Raw genomic sequence first — 16,151 nt, 5'->3', positions numbered from 1 at the left:
TATTGATTTGAGTCTTCTCCCTTTTTCTCTTGATGAGTCTGGCTAATGGTTTGTCAATTTTGTTTATCTTCTCGAAGAACCAACTTTTAGTTTCATTGATTTTTGCTATTGTTTCCTTCATTTCTTTTTCACTTATTTCTGATCTGATCTTTATGATTTCTTTCCTTCTGCTAGCTTTGGGGTTTTTTTGCTCTTCTTTCTCTAATTGCTTTAGGTGCAAGGTTAGGTTGTTTATTCGAGATGTTTCCTGTTTCTTGAGGTAGGCTTGTGTTGCTATAAAGTTCCCTCTTAGAACTGCTTTTGCTGCATCCCATAGGTTTTGGGTCATCGTGTCTCCATTGTCATTTGTTTCTAGGTATTTTTTGATTTCCCCTTTGATTTCTTCAGTGATCACTTCGTTATTAATTAGTGTATTGTGTAGCCTCCATATGTTTGTATTTTTTACAGATCTTTTCCTGTAATTGATATCTAGTCTCATAGCGTTGTGGTCGGAAAAGATACTTGATACAATTTCAATTTTCTTAAATTTACCAAGGCTTGATTTGTGACGCAAGATATGACCTATCCTGGAGAATGTTCCATGAGCACTTGAGAAAAATGTGTATTCTGTTGTTTTTGGGTGGAATGTCCTATAAATATCAATTAAGTCCATCTTGTTTAATGTATCATTTAAAGCTTGTGTTTCCTTATTTATTTTCATTTTGGATGATCTGTCCATTGGTGAAAGTGAGGTGTTAAAGTCCCCTACTATGATTGTGTTACTGTTGATTTCCCCTTTTATGGCTGTTAGTATTTGCCTTATGTATTGAGGTGCTCCTATGTTGGGTGCATAAATACTTACAGTTGTTATACCTTCCTCTTGGATCAATCCCTTGATCATTATATAGTATCCTTCTTTGTCTCTTGTAATATTCTTTATTTTAAAGTCTATTTTGTCTGATATGAGAATTGCTACTCCAGCTGTCTTTTGATTTCCATTTGCATGGAATATCTTTTTCCATCCCCTCACTTTCAGTCTGTATGTGTCTCTAGGTCTGAAGTGGGTCTCTTGTAGACAGCATATATATGGGTCTTGTTTTTGCATCCATTCAGCCAGTCTGTGTCTTTTGGTGGGAGCATTTAATCCATTTACATTTAAGGTAATTATCGATATGTATGTTCCTATTCCCATTTTCTTAAATGTTTTGGGTTTGTTATTGTAGGTGTTTTCCTTCTCTTGTGTTTCTTGCCTAGAGAAGTTCCTTTAGCATTTGTTGTAAAGCTGGTTTGGTGGTGCTGAACTCTCTCAGCTTTTGCTTGTCTGTAAAGGTTTTAATTTCTCCATCAAATCTGAATGAGATCCTTGCTGGGTAGATTAGTCTTGGTTGTAGGTTTTTCTCCTTCATCACTTTAAGTATATCCTGCCACTCCCTTCTGGCTTGTAGAGTTTCTGCTGAAAGATCAGCTGTTAACCTAATGGGGATTCCCTTATGTGTTATTTGTTGTTTTTCCCTTGCTGCTTTTAATACGTTTTCTTTATATTTAATTTTTGACAGTTTGATTAATATGTGTCTTGGCGTGTTTCTCCTTGGATTTATCCTGTATGGGACTCTCTGTGCTTCCAGATCTTGATTAACGATTTCCTTTCCCATATTAGGGAAGTTTTAAAATATAATCTCTTCAAATATTTTCTCAGTCCCTTTCTTTTTCTCTTCTTCTTCTGGGACCCCTATAATTCAAATGTTGGTGCGTTTAGTGTTGTCCCAGAGGTGTCTGAGACTGTCCTCAGTTCTTTTCATTCTTTTTTCTTTATCCTGCTCTGCAGTAGTTATTTCCACCATTTTATCTTCCAGGTCACTTATCCTTTCTTCTGCCTCAGTTATTCTGCTATTGATCCCATCTAGAGTATTTTTAATTTCATTTATTGTGTTTTTCATCGTTGCTTGGTTCCTCTTTAGTTCTTCTACATCCTTGTTAAATGTTTCTTGCATTTTGTCTATTCTATTTCCAAGATTTTGGATCATCCTTACTATCATTATTCTGAATTCTTTTTCAGGTAGACTGCCTATTTCCTCTTCATTTGTTAGGTCTGGTGTGTTTTGACCCTGCTCCTTCATCTGCTGTGTGTTTTTCTGTCTTCTCATTTTGCTTATCTTACTGTGTTTGGGGTCTCCTTTTCACAGTCTGCAGGTTCGTAGTTCCCGTTGTTTTTGGTATCTGTCCCCAGTGGGTAAGGTTGGTTCAGTGGGTTGTGTAGGCTTCCTGGTGGAGGGGACTAGTGCCTGTGTTCTGGTGGGTGAGGCTGGATCTTGTCTTTCTGGTGGGCACGTCCACGTCTGGTGGTGTGTTTTGGGGTGTCTGTGACCTTATTATGATTTTAGGCAGCCTCTCTGCTAATGAATGGGGCTGTGTTCCTGTCTTGCTAGTTGTTTGGCATAGGGTGTCCAGCACTGTAGCTTGCTGGTCGTTGAGTGAAGCTGGGTCTTGATGTTGAGATGGAGATCTCTGAGAGATTTTCGCCATTTGGTATTACATGGAGCTGGGAGGTCTCTTGTGGACCAGTGTCCTGAAGTTGGCTCTCCCACCTCAGAGGCACAGCCCTGATGCCTGGCCGGAGCACCAACTCCCTTTCATCCACATGGCTCAGAATAAAAGGGAGAAAAAATAGAAAGAAAGAAAGAAAGAAAGAAAGAAAGAGGATAAAATAAAATAAAGTAAAGCTATTATAATAAAAAATAAGAGAAAGAATTATTACGAAAAAATTTATTAAGAAAAAATTTTTTTAATTTTTTAAAATAAATTTATTAATTTTTTATAATAAAAAATAAGAAAAAAATTATTTAAAAAATTTATTAAGAAAATAAATTTCAATTTTTTAAAATAAAAAATATAAAAAACTTATTAAGAAAAAAAATTTTTTGAATTTTTAAAAATATTAAATAAGGAAAAAATTATTAAGAAAACACTTATTAAGAAAAAAAATTTTTTTAAGTAAAAAAAAAAGAAAAAACAAACAAAAAAAACTGACGGATCAAACCCTAGGACAAATGGTGAAAGCAAAGCTATACAGACAAAATCTCACCCAGAAGCATACACATACACACTCACAAAAAAAGGAAAAGGGGAAAACTTAATATATCCTGCTCCCAAAGTCCACCTCCTGAATTTGGGATGATTCGTTGTCTATTCAGGTATTCAACAGATGCAGGTACATCAAGTTGTTTGTGGAGCTTTAATCCGCTGCTTCTGAGGCTGCTGGGAGAGACTTCCCTTACTCTTCTTTGTTCGCACAGCTCCCAGGGTTCAGCTTTGGATTTGGACCCGCCTCTGCGTGTAGGTCGCCTGAGGGCGTCTGTTCCCCGCCCAGACAGAACGGGGTTAAAGGAGCAGCTGCTTCGGGGGCTCTGGCTCACTCAGGCCTGGGGGAGGGAGGGGTACGGATGCGGGGCGAGCCTGCGGTGGCAGAGGCCGGCAGGACATTGCCGCAGCCCTAGGCATGCCGATCCATTCTCCCAGGGAAGTTGTCCCTGGATCACGGGAGCCTGGCAGTGGCGGGCTGCTCCGGCTCCCAGGAGGGGTGGTATGGAGAGTGACCTGTGCTCGCACACAGGCTTCTTGGTGGCTGCAGCAGCAGCCTTAGCGTCTCATGCCCGTCTCTGGGTTCCGCGCTGATAGCTGCGGCTCACGCCCGTCTCTGGAACTCGTTTAGGCGGCGCTCTGAATCCCCTCTCCTTGCGTGCCGCGAAAGAGAGAGGCAAGAAAAAGTCTCTTGCCTCTTCGGCAGCTGCAGACTTTTTCCCGGACTTCCTCCTGGCTAGCTGTGGTGCGCTAACCCCTTCAGGCTGTGTTCACGCCGCCAACCCCAGTCCTCTTCCTGGGATCCGACCGAAGCCCGAGCCTCAGCTCCCAGCCCCCGCCCGCCCCGGCAGGTGAGCAGACAAGCCTCTCGGTTTGGTGAGTGCCGGTCGGCACCGATCCTCTGTGTGGGAATCTCTCCGCTTTGCCCTCCGCTCCCCTGTGGCTGCGCTCTCCTCCTTGGCTCCAAAGCTACCCCCTCTGCCACCCGCAGTCTCCGCCTGCGAAGGCTGTTGGAAGATTTTTTTAATCACAGTTTCAATATCATTACTTGTGACTGATTTGTTCATATTTTCTGTTTCTTCCTGGTTCAGTCTTGGGAGCTTATACTTTTCTAAGAATTTGTCCATTTCTTCCAGGTTGTCCATTTTATTGCCACAGAGTTGCTTGTAGTAGTCTCTTAATATGCTTTGTATTTCTGTGGTGTCTGTTGTAACTTCTCCTTTTACATTTCTAATTTTATTGATTTGAGTCCTCTCCCTCTTTTTCTTGATGAGTCTGGCTAAAGGTTTATCAATTTTGTGTATCTTCTCAAAGAACCAGCTTTTAGTTTTATTGATCTTTTCTATTGTTTTCTTTGTTTCTATTTCATTTATTTCCACTCTGATCTTTATGATTTCTTTCCTTCTACTAACTTTGGGTTTTGTTTGTTCCTCTTTCTCTAGTTCCTTTAGGTGTAAGGTTAGGTCGTTTATTTGAGATTTCTCTTGTTTCTTGAGGTAGGATTGTATAGCTATAAACTTCCCTCTTAGAATTGCTTTTGCTGAATCCCATAGGTTTTGGATCATCGTGTTTTCGTTGTCATTTGTTTCTAGGTATTTTTTGATTTCCTCTTTGATTTCTTCAGTGATCTCTTGGTTACTTAGTAATGTATTGTTTAGCCTCCACGTGTTTGTGTTTTTTACGTTTTTTTCCCTGTAACTGATTTCTAATCTCATAGTATTGTGGTCGGAAAAGACGCTTGATATGTTTTCAATTTTCTTAAATTTACTGAGGCTTGATTTGTGACCCAAGATGTGATCTATCCTGGAGAATGTTCTTTGTGCAATTGAGAAGAAAGTATAAGCTGCTGTTTTTGGATGGAATGTCCTATAAATATCAATTAAATCTGTCTGGTCTGTTGTGACATTTAAAGCTTTTGTTTCCTTATTAATTTTCTGTCTGTGTGATCTGTCCATTGGTGTAAGTGAGGTGTTAAAGTCCCTCACTATTATCGTGTTACTGTCTATTTTCTCTTTTATAGCTGTTAGCATTTGCCTTATGTATTGAGGTGCTCCTATGTTGGGTGCATATATATTTATAATTGTTATGTCTTCTTCTTGGATTCATCCCTTGATCATTATGTAGTGTCCTTCCTTGTCTCTTGTAACATTCTTTATTTTAAAGTCTATTTTATCTGATATGAGTATTGCTACTCTAGCTTTCTTTTGATTTCCATTTGCGTAAAATGTCTTTTTCCATCCCCTCACTTTCAGTCTGTATGGGTCCCTAGGTCTGAACTGGGTCTCTCATAGACAGCATATACACAAGTCTGGTTTTTGTATCTGTTCAGCCAGCCTCTGTCTTTTGGTTGGAGCATTTAATCCATTCATATTTAAGGTAATTATCAATATGTATGTTCCTATTACCATTTTCTTAATTGTTTTGGGTTTGTTATTGTAGGTATTTTCCTTCTCTTTTGTTTCCTGCCTAGAGAAGTTCCTTTAGCATTTTTTATAGAGCTGGCTTGGTGGTGCTGAATTCTCTTAGCTTTTGCTTGTCTGTAAAGCTTTTGAGTTCTCCATGGAATTTGAATGAGATCCTTGCCAGGTAGAGTAATCTTGGTTATAGGTTCTTCCCTTTCATCACTTTAAATATATTGTGCCACTCCCTTCTGCCTTGTAGAGTTCTGCTGAGAAAGCAGCTGTTAACCTTATGGGAGTTCCCTTGTATGTTATTTGTTATTTTTCCCTTGTTGCTTTTAATAATTTTTCTTTGTCTTTAATTTTTGTCAATTTGATTACTATGTGTCTCAGCGTGTTTCTCCTTGGGTTTATCCTGCCTGGGCCTCTCTCCACTTCCTGGACTTGGGTGGCTATTTCCTTTCCAATATTAGGGAAGTTTTCCACTATAATCTCTTCAAATATTTTCTCAGGTTCTCTCTCTCTTCTCCTTCTGGGACCCCTATAATGTGAATGTTTGTGCATTCAGTGTTGTCCCGGAGGTCTCTTCATTTCTTTTCATTCTTTTTTCGTTATTCTGTTCTGTGGCAGTGAACTCCACCATTCTGGCTTCCAGGTCACTTATCCATTCTTCTACCTTATTCTGCTATTGATTTCTTCTAGTGTATTTTTCATTTTAGTTATTGTATTGTTTATCTCTGTTTGTTCTTTAATTCTTCTAGGTGTTTGTTCTTTAATTCTTCTATGTCTTTGTTAAACATTTCTTGCATCTTCTTGATCTTTGCCTCCATTCTTTTCCCGAGGTCCTGGATCATCTTCACTATCATTATTCTGAATTCTTTTTCTGGAAGTTTGCCTATCTCCACTTCATTTAGTTGTTTTTCTGGGGTTTTATCTTGTTCCTTCATCTGGTACATAGTCCTCTGCCTTTTCATTTTGTCTGTCTTTCTGTGCATGTGGTTTTCGTTCCACAGGCTGCAGGATTGCAGTTCTTCTTGCTTCTGCTGTCTGCCCCCCTGTAACATAAGTTTTGATCAGACTTGGCATAAGGTTGGCTAGATATTTTTCTTCCAAGGAACATAATTTTAAAATTTTGTTAAAACCACACTTCAGTGATCTTTCATGGTGTGGGCTATGATCTCCTTTTGGACAGAAAGATTTTACCCAATGGATGAAAATTTACCTGAAATGCAAGTTTTTTCTTCTGTTCTTATGACCAAATGATGGTCAACTCCACACAAGTATATATTTATGTATAACTTAGAATAATATTTTAAAGTGAATTATTCGGGTTATTAGACTCAGAAGCAACATAAATAAAGTCTTCCATAGCAAACTTTCACATTCTATCCCTCATCTGAACAGTACCTGTCAACCCTCCCAAATGAAGTAATAAAGAGGAAAAGCAACATTACATGACTGGCAGCCTCATCTATGCCAAGGAATATTTGTTATTCTTTCTTACCAGGGCTGTTTCCTCTGGTGGGCACTAGTGGAGTCATACAAGCAGATTTGTGAGGAAAAGCGTACAGCCTAGGGAAACTTTCCAGGCACTACTTGGAGGAGACTGATTTTCTATTGTTAAAGAAAGTTGAAAGAAAAAAGTCTATGTCTTTAAATCTTATGCACATTAACTTCAGGTTACTTATTCCCTTGACTTTTTCTTGAGGTAGACAATAGTCTGGAGTTATTATGTATATGTACAGGAAGGTTGTACAACATGCAGAGAAGAGTATATGACTATCAATTACAGAAAAATTACTTTGATTTTATTTTTTATATTCATTGTATACATGGTTTGGAAAGAGCAAAAAGCATCACTTTGCATTCAAATGAATAAAAAGAATTTATTAAGACCAAAGGATCATAAAGAACAGAGATCACACTTATATGGGCTTGTTGTGCCTTGGAACATAATCTAAATCAGCCTAGTAAGCTGATTAATTAACTATCTTTGGGTTGATAATTGACCATTTTTGCTGGGTTGACAAGAAATCTAAATCTGCAATGCAAAAGGTCTTCAAATATTCTGTTAAAATTATGTGTAAAAATTAAAAGAAATTCCAATATTTTGAGGATAAATAGGTTTCTTGTAGGGGATACAATTTGGTAGGGAATCATTGTCTCCAGAGCTTTGGAGCTGGATGCCTTGTTGAGATTTTAATTTCTTTTCTCCTTTGCCTGTCAGGCAGGTAAGCAGCTCTATATGTAATCATTTCAGGATAGACGTACGGCAGAAAAGAGGAATGAGCCACAAGTCTTTGTAGACATTTTTCTCAGGGTTTAAGCTCTTAGGAGAACCTAGAGGATTTTATTATGAAGCCAAATCTTTCTTGGTTTCATGAGCATAAATTTCTGAACACAGAAGGAGGATTGACTAGGCTGTGAATAAGAAGAGACAGAGAGAAGGTGATAGATTCACAGACAGGGGACACATCTTGTTCTTCAGCAGTTTCTCTGTGGAGCTGACAGACTATTGGATGGATGGATGGTTGGATGGATGGATGGATGGATGGATAGATAGATAGATAGATAGATAGATAGGTAGCAAAAGGGTCCTGTCTGCCAAGCATGTGCAGGAAGCAGCAAGGAGTAGCTGAATTCAAAGAGCCTGTCAGCCCTCTACAGCAGTCATCACAAAAGCAAACCATAGGAACCAAAGACTAGAGTCTACATCTAGGATGACTCACATGTCCCAGGTTACCTAGGACTTCCCCAGTTTTAGCACAGAATCCCCTCAGTCTCAGATAAATCAAGACATTTGTCATCCTTTTGTCATCCCCTTTCATCCCTCTCCCCCTCCCAAGTACAATGTTTAAGTACATGGAACTATGCAACAAGCCTTCTACCCCTACCCCTACCCCAACCACAGTGTTTAAGTACATGGAACTATGGAACAAGTCTAAGATGAATATTTCAAAAAGGACTAAGATTTCCACCTGACCTAAGAAATGGGGATTGAGATTCAGAATTCAAAAGGAATTATGGATAATAAAGAAAGTTCTATTTTTTATACACCAGAACCTGTGTACTAAATGATATTTACAATAACTGAATACTAAAAGGAAACAATGTCAAGAGTTTTCCAGTGAATATTACTAGCCTTAAATTCTGTACTGAGCTAAAACGTTGTGTAGACCCACCAAAGAAATAGTGTCATAATTGCAAAATTCAGAAAATCTAACAGCATTCCTGAAAATGGTGCTTGAAGGACTATTAGTTGATATAGAAATGAATCAAAAGAAAAACTCAGGCATTAGAGTAAGGAGAAATTAGAGTAGTAAGAAATTATGTAATAAGAAATCACATGAAAGCTTGAAGAACAATTAAAATTAAGTCTAAATAATGTTTCTAAAAATGATAGTACAACTAAATGTTAAAAAGGTGAAAAGGTTCTCAAAAAAAAAAAGAAATTGACACAAGAATGATAAATCAAAGATAACTTTCATCATGTCGCCTATACACATTTGAAAATTGTACCTTCGAAGATGAGGAAGTAAGATCATTTGTTTATTTATTTTTATTGAAGTATAGCTGATTTACAATGTTGTGTTAATTTCTGCTATACAGCAAAGTGATTCAGTCATACATATATGTGCCTCTTTTTTTTCATATTCTTTTCCATTATGGTTTATCATAGGATACCGAATATAGTTCTCCATGCTATACAGTAGGACCTTGTTGTTTATCCATTCCATATATAATAGGTTATATCTGCTACCTGCAGCCTCCTACTCCATGCCTTCAAACCCCTCCCCCTTGGCAACCACAGTCTGTTATTTATGTTCATGAGTCTGTTTCTGTTTTGTAGATAAGTTCATTTGTGTCATATTTTAGATTCCACATATAAGTGATATCATATGGTATTTGTCTTTCTCTTTCTGACCTACTTCACTTAGTATGATAATCTCTAGTTGCATCCATGTTGTTGCAAATGGCATTATTCCGTTCTTTTTTATGGCTGACTAGTATTCCATTGTATATATGTACCACATCTTCTTTATCTATTCCTCTGTTGATGGACATTAAGGTTGTTTCCATGTCTTGGCTATTGTAATTAGTGCTGCTATGAACATAGGGGTGCATGTATCTTTTTGGATTAGAGTTTTGTCTGGATATATGCCCAGGAGTGGGATTGCTGGATCATATGGTAATTTTATTTTTAGTTTTCTGAGAAACCTCCATAGTGGCTGTACCAACTTACATTGGGGAAGTAAGATTAAAATCATTCTCTGTTTTTAAAGTTTACCAAAAAAGAGATCAAAAGATTTGTTGACATTTGATTTTTTTAATAATATATAGGGTAAAATAATTGTCTAGAAACCATAAATAGATTTTTTTAATGAAAGAAAAAGAAAGCAAAGGATGAAAGAAAAAGAGAGCAAAGAATAAAAGAAAAGAAATAGGAAGACAGTATACATAGGATACACAAAACAATTACAAAAGTAGGTCTAGTCATATTGCTTACGATCATGCAGGTTAATGAGTTAAACTCCTTAAATTATAAAACTCTCCATTTACATTATAAAAAATAATTTATTATATGCTATTATAAGAGAAATGCCTAACTTCACAGTTATCTTTGGGCCGTCCAATAGTGCTGAATCTTGAAACCCCATTGTAATATCACTAAAGGGATTATTTTTAAAGACATAAACCCGCAAGGATGAAGTAGGAGTAGAGACAATAGCGACAGAACTTTGAAGCCTGGGAAACAGATGAACGAGTGGCCTTGGCCTGATTTGCGCCACAGAATCTTCAAAAGACTCAGGAATTGCTGTCCATGTGTACCTCAGTTAGTGGGGGTGATGGCTGAGGAAAGGGATGGTGGATGAGAGCTATTTGAGAAGCAGTTGTCTGTCTAGATCTCTCCCACTCTCTCCCCCAACTGCCACTCCCCCACCCTATTCATTGTCTAAAGCTCCCTGGAAACTTGACAGAGGGGATATCTCAACTGAGGGAAACAAGGAAAAGTTGAGGGCAGGTGTGCTGTGACAAAAAACAAACAAAAAATCCCGGGGAGATCAAGGGTACACCTGCCAACTGCATAATGAGACTTCCTCCTCAAGTCCCTTTGCCTTTTTACCAGTGTTACAGCCAAGACTTGACTTAACTTCTGGACAGGACTTGAGTGAGTTGTTCAGTGGGAAATATAATCACCCCCAAAGAAGAGGACTAAAGACACTGACATGGAGAGAGCCACAACACGTGGCCAAGTCAAATCATCTTACTGTCAGTCTCAAGAGCAACAGGTCCCATCACAGGCACAGAGCTTATAACCAGCTTTTCAGGTCCTTCAGTCTTGAATATAGTAAAGAACCCAGGATTACCAAGCATTTTAGGAAAGCCTCTAATATGAAAGACAGGGGATCAAAACATACAGAAAAAGAAAACAATTTGGAGGAAAAGAAAATTGTGAAAAGAGAAGGAAAACAGAACATCATAATCACAGGGAGGTACTGAATCTCAGACATAAGCATACAAAGACTATATTATTTTAAAAATGGCAAATTATATCTACAATGACACCTACTTTTAATCTGTCTAATGCAGGTTAAAAACAATAATTATTCATGCTATAAAAGGTATAATGTACTTTGCCAAAACCTTGTAGGGGGCTTCCCTGGTGGCGCAGTGGTTGGGGGACTTCCTGCTAATGCAGGGGACACGGGTTCGAGCCCTGGTCTGGGAGGATCCCACATGCCGCGGAGCCACTGGGCCCGTGAGCCACAACGACTGAGCCTGCGCGTCTGGAGCCTGTGCTCCGCAACAAGAGAGGCCGCGATAGTGAGAGGCCCGCGCACCACGATGAAGAGTGGCCCCCGCTTGCCGCAACTAGAGAAAGCCCTAGCACAGAAACGAAGACCCAACGCAGCCAAAAATAAATATAAAATTAATTTTAAAAAGAAAGGAAAAAAAAACCTTGTAGGAAAGAAATCTTGAGTAGTAAACCAAGAGACATAAAAGTTTATATGCATTTTTGCCCAGAAAACCCAGTTCTAGGAAATGATCTTATGTAAATAATTATACATGTACAAATAGATATATAAGGACAGTCAATCTGAAAGTATTCATAATAGCAGAAAGTGAGAAAAATTCCATATGTGCATCAAAAGGTGGATGGTTTGCATGTAGAGTGACTAAGATTGTTTTAGTCATTAGAAATCATATCATGTAACAGTAATTGAAGACTTTGAAAATTTTTGTAATATGACATTAAATTAAAAATGAGTCGCAATTTCAATTTTGAAGAAGTTTGGGTATATGTGCATATGTGTTTAGGTATATATATATAATTAATAAATGCTAAAAAATAAAAGACTGAAAAATATATCAAAATTTAACTGTTTATTTCTGGGTAATGGGGTTATGGGTTAAACTTATTTTCTTTTTATACTTTTTATTCATGTTCTAATTTTTAAAATTCAGAAATAGTAAATATTTTAAATAGGAATTTGAAATTCTCTTCAGTTGAATTGCCTAGTGACAAATATGGGATGAATGCTTTTCCTCCAAAGCATTTGATTGCTATTATAGACGTAGTCTTCCTACTAGCAGAAGAAGCCCAGAATAACCAACAAAAGTTGTTCACACAACTGTGCTGACAATGATATTAATGCCTAGAACAACATAACAGTTAACTAAGTGAAAACCATGTTGGGTTCAACTCAGTGAGAACCAGAGGAGGGTAAAAGCAAATGGAGAAAGATGAAATTGACAGGAAAAACTGATGCTCAATTCGAGCTCCCAGCCTGGGTGGGCAGTTTGGGTGGGAAACTAACCTCTCGAGAGTTTGGGTTCACTGACCACACGTGGAACAAAGGTTTGCAGAACAGGCCAGATTGAAGCAAGTAGCTATAAAAGTGTTCTGTTCTGTGAACACCACCCTGCAACATAATTGGCCACCTCAACAAAGGAAAACAGTGCCCAGGGCTTCTCCATTCAGGAAGCAAATATGAAGAGCAGGAACTGGAGCCATGTGCCAACACTTCCCCAAGATCAGAGGCCAAGAAAATAGTATAATATCTGAAAAACAAATCTGGTCAATTTCTCATAGGACTTTCTAACTCAACTATTTTGAATTGGCAGTATATTTCTAAGGGTCTGGGTATTGGTTCTATCCTAAAACCATGAGGTTTTGTGAGGTTATTTTTACATAGCAACAGACTTTGCTATATGAACTATCATTTCTGATATTCGAAAGAGAGCTAGTCTACCTGGATTGTGGGAATACTTCTGCTACTTTAAAACAAAACAAAACAACCACTATATATATACACACACACACACACACGCACACATACACATATGCACACACACACATATATATGAAATTAATAGCCTCAATTCCTTTTTTTCATTAATTCATTTGAGTATTCAACCTCAGTTCTGTGTATATAAGGCATTGATTATGCCTAAGCATTGAAGGGTGTATAAAGACAAGTCCCACACATTCTTCTTCAAACCTGGTGGGAAGGGAATAAGATTAATATATAAATGCTTTATTTTTGTAATTATAAATATAAAGGACTCTTATCAGTCAGTATAGCTAGGCTATGTTGCAGTAATTGAAAAAACAAAACACCTTGATATATCAGTAACTTCACATAATAAAGCTTTATTTATCACTTATAAAAGTCTAAAGAGGGCAAGAAGTTCTCTAGAGCAAAGTTCCACCACATGGTGACTCAAGAATATAGGCCAAAACATGTCCTCCAAATTTGCTGCCAAAAAGGGATGGAAGATGCACATTGGCTCTTTTTAAAAATTTTTTTTATTGAAGTATAGTTGATTTACAATGTGTCAATTTCTGCTGTGCAGCAAAGTGACTCAGTTGTTTATACACATATACACATTCTTTTTTTATATTCTTTTCCATTATGGTTTATCACAGGATATTCAGTATAGTTCCCTGTGCTATACATTAGGACCTTGTTGTTTATCCATTCTAAATATAATGGTTTGCATCTACCAACCCCAAACTCCCAGTCCATTCCTCTGCCTCCCCCCTCCCCCTTGGCAACCACAAGTCTGTTCTCTATGTCTATGAGTCTGTTTCTGTTTTGTAGATAGGTGCATTTGAGGCACACTGGCCCTTAAATATCTCAGATCAGAAGTGATATTTGCACCAAGGATGAGCGTATGTGTGTGTGGTGAGAATATGTAAGATCTGCTATCAATAAATTTCAAGTATGTAATACAGTATTATTAACTATAGTCATCATGTTGATTTATTCATCTCATTAATGGATATTTGTACCTTCTTACCAGCTCTCCTCACTTCCCCCCCAGCACCTGGCAACCCCCTTTCCACTCTCTGGTTTTATGAGTCCAACTTTTTTAGATTCCATATATAAGTGAGATTATGCAGTATTTATATTTCTATCTGTCTTATTTCACTTAGCATAATGTCCATGTTGTCTCAGATGGCAGGATGTCCTTCTGTTTTATGGCTGAATAATATCCTACTGTGTGTGTGTATGTATATATATATATATATATACACACGCCACATTTTCTTTATGCATTTATCTCTTGATGGACTCATAGTTATTGTCATATCTTGACTATTGTAAATCATGCTGCAATGAACGTGAGAGGGTAGATATCTTTTGGACATACTAATTTCATTTCTTTTAGATATACGCTCAGACGTGAGATTGCTATTAGTTCGTGTGGTATTTCTATTTTTAGTTTTTTTAGGAACTTCCGTACTGTTTTCCATAATGGCTGCACCAATTTACATTCCCACCAACAGTGTAAAAAAAAAGTTCCCTTTTCTCTGTACCCTACCCAACACTGGTTATCTCTAATCTTTTTGATAACAGCCATTCTAACAGGCATGAAGTGATAGCTCATTTTGGTTTTGGTTTGCAATTCCCTCACGATTAGTGATGTTGAGCACCTTTTCATGTACCTGTTGGTCATTTGTATGTCTTCTTTGGAAAAATGTTTATTTAGGTCCCAGGTCCTTTGCCCATTTTTTTTCCTAGATATTTAATATGTTTTATTCACCAAGTTAGGGGAGCTATTGTAACATTTGCTAATGACACCTGCTGTCTTCTCTCAGTGATTTTCTTTTTTTTTTAATTGGGGTATAGTTGTTTTACAGTGCTGTGTTAGTTTCTATTGTACAGCAAAGTGAAGCAGAGTTCCCTGTGCTATACAGCAGGTTCTCATTATTTATCTACTTTATACATATTAGTGTATATATGTTAGTCCCAATCTCCCAACTCATTGCACCCCCCCCTTCCCCCCTTGGTGTCCATAAGTTTGTTCTCTACATCTGTGTCTCTATTTCTGTCTTACAAACCATTTCATCTGTACCATTTTTCTAGATTCCACAAATATGCGTTAATGTACGATATTTGTTTTTCTCTTCCTGACTTACTTCACTCTGTATGGCAGTCTCTAGTTCCATCCACATCTCTATAAATGACCCAATTTCGTTCCTTTTTATCCTTTGCCCATTTTTAAATCATGTTATTTGGGTTTTTTGAGTTGTATGAGTTCTTTATATATTTTGGATATTAACCCCTCATCAGATACATGGAATGAAGATATTTTCTCCTATTCCATATGTTGTCTTTCCATTTTGTTTACTGTTTCCTTTGCTATACAGAACTTTTTAGTTTGATGTAGTCCTACTTGCTTATTTTTGCATTTGTTGCCCGTGCTTTTGGTGTACTATCCAAAAAAATCATTGCCAAGACCAATGTCGAAAGCTTTCCCCTACATTTTCTTGTAAGAGTTTTATAGTTTCAGGTCTTACTTCTAAGTTTTTAATACATTTCACGTTCAATTTTTGTGTATGGTATAAGATAAAAGTCCAATTTCATTCTTTTGCATGTGGATATTGAGTTTTCCAAACACAATTTATTGAAGAGACTATCCTTTCCCCATTGTGTATTCTTGGCACCCTTGTCAAAGATTAGTTGACCATATATGCATGGGTTTATTTCTGGGCTCTCTATTCTCTTCCACCAGTCTATGTGTTTGTTTTTATGCCAGGACCACAGGGCTGCTTTAGGCTCTGCAATTGGATGGAGGTCTGTGGGCCTGCCTCCAGGGGCCAGGATGAAAGTTTCTCCCACCAAGTGTCTGAGCAGGAAGGACTGCTGTCAGGGCATAGCTGAGAGGGGCTGAGGCTGAGTTACATAGCCATTTCAGGATCTGCTGTCAGGCTGATCGTGGCCGGCCTGCCTCAGGAGGGGTAGGTGGGGGAAACAGGTGGTGTGTCTCCTGCCTGGTCCCCGGGTGGGCAGAATTGCCTCCAGATCTCAGCCAAGACGGGCTGGAGTCAGGCACAGGACCACACCCAGGACCAATGTCAGCAGGTTTGTTACCCAAGGCACCTATGGGCGTGAATCCTGCTGGGTCCCTTGGGGGATGGTCCTGGGGGCAGGACCAAGGCTGAATGGGACTATAGCCAATTCCACAGGGGGATGGGGCTATTTCTGGGTCTGTATCCAGGACCATGGTTGGCGAGTCAGACACCTGGGCATGGGCCTGCCTTCTCAAAGTACCCCTCCTCGGTCTTGGGCTCCACTGGGGTTTCACAGTCACCTACATGGGTCCTAAAGTTCCCACAAAGGCACTTTTGTCTGTGGCTGGCTGCCAAATTATTGTTGCTGAGGGGGCATAGGAGCAGGGGAC

Source organism: Balaenoptera borealis, assembly GCF_965194805.1.
Source record: "Balaenoptera borealis genome assembly, chromosome: 7".
NCBI classification, from domain to species: Eukaryota; Metazoa; Chordata; class Mammalia; order Artiodactyla; family Balaenopteridae; genus Balaenoptera; species Balaenoptera borealis.
Note: the sequence above shows the minus strand (reverse complement) of the source record.